Source organism: Grammomys surdaster, unplaced genomic scaffold, assembly GCF_004785775.1.
Source record: "Grammomys surdaster isolate TR1022 unplaced genomic scaffold, NIH_TR_1.0 126115, whole genome shotgun sequence".
NCBI lineage: Eukaryota > Metazoa > Chordata > Mammalia > Rodentia > Muridae > Grammomys > Grammomys surdaster.
The window spans coordinates 4,499,142-4,499,890 of record NW_021620923.1 but is presented as its reverse complement, the minus strand read 5'-3'; the positions used below and the strand labels follow the sequence as shown (position 1 = coordinate 4,499,890).

General features: G+C 43.5%; 1 pseudogene; it reads left to right on the top strand.

Moving 5' to 3' along the window:
* Nucleotides 1-749, top strand: part of LOC114611529 — a 4,764-nt pseudogene that overhangs the window by 1,088 nt on the left and 2,927 nt on the right.

The following is a 749-nucleotide window of genomic DNA, read 5'->3' as shown; positions in this document are numbered from 1 at the left end:
GGTCCTCTGGGCTGGAGCAGACACAGAGTCGGTCTGCTCCTGTCCTGTTGAGAAACTGAAACCTGAGTCATCCAGGAGCCACTGCACTCAGAGCAGCTGAAACTGAATCCTGAGTCATCGAGGACCCACTGCACTCAGAGCAGAAGGATTTCCAGATCCAAGAGGTGGCCTGAGTCCCAGGAGTTCTTCCACCCAGGAGATTAGGAGCATAAGACCACAGAGACCTCTGGACCCTGAGGAGCTCTGCAATAAGCAAGATAACTGGAAATACAGACTCCAGTTTTACACAGTGAGGGCAGGTACCACTAGAGTTAACCAGATGGCGAAAGGCAAGCGCAAGAACATAAGCAACGGAAACCAAAGTTTCTTGGCATCATCAGTGCCCAGTTCTCCCAATATAGCAAGCCCTGAACACCCCATCACACCTGAAAAGCAGGATTCAGAATTAAAATCACTTCTCATGATGAAGATAGAGGATTATAAGAAGGAATTAAGTAACTCCCTTAAAGAAATACAGGAGAGTACAAGTAAACAGATAGAAGCCCTTAAAGAGGAATCACAGAAATCCCTTAAAGAAATGGAAGAAAACACAAAGAAGGAATTAAACAAAAACATTCAGGATCTGAAACTAGAAATAGAAACAATAAAGAAAGTTCAAAGGGAGACAACCATGGAGATAGAAAACCTAAGAAAGAGATCAGGAATCCCAACTCAATTCTTCACAGAGTTAGAAAAGGAAATTCTCAAAT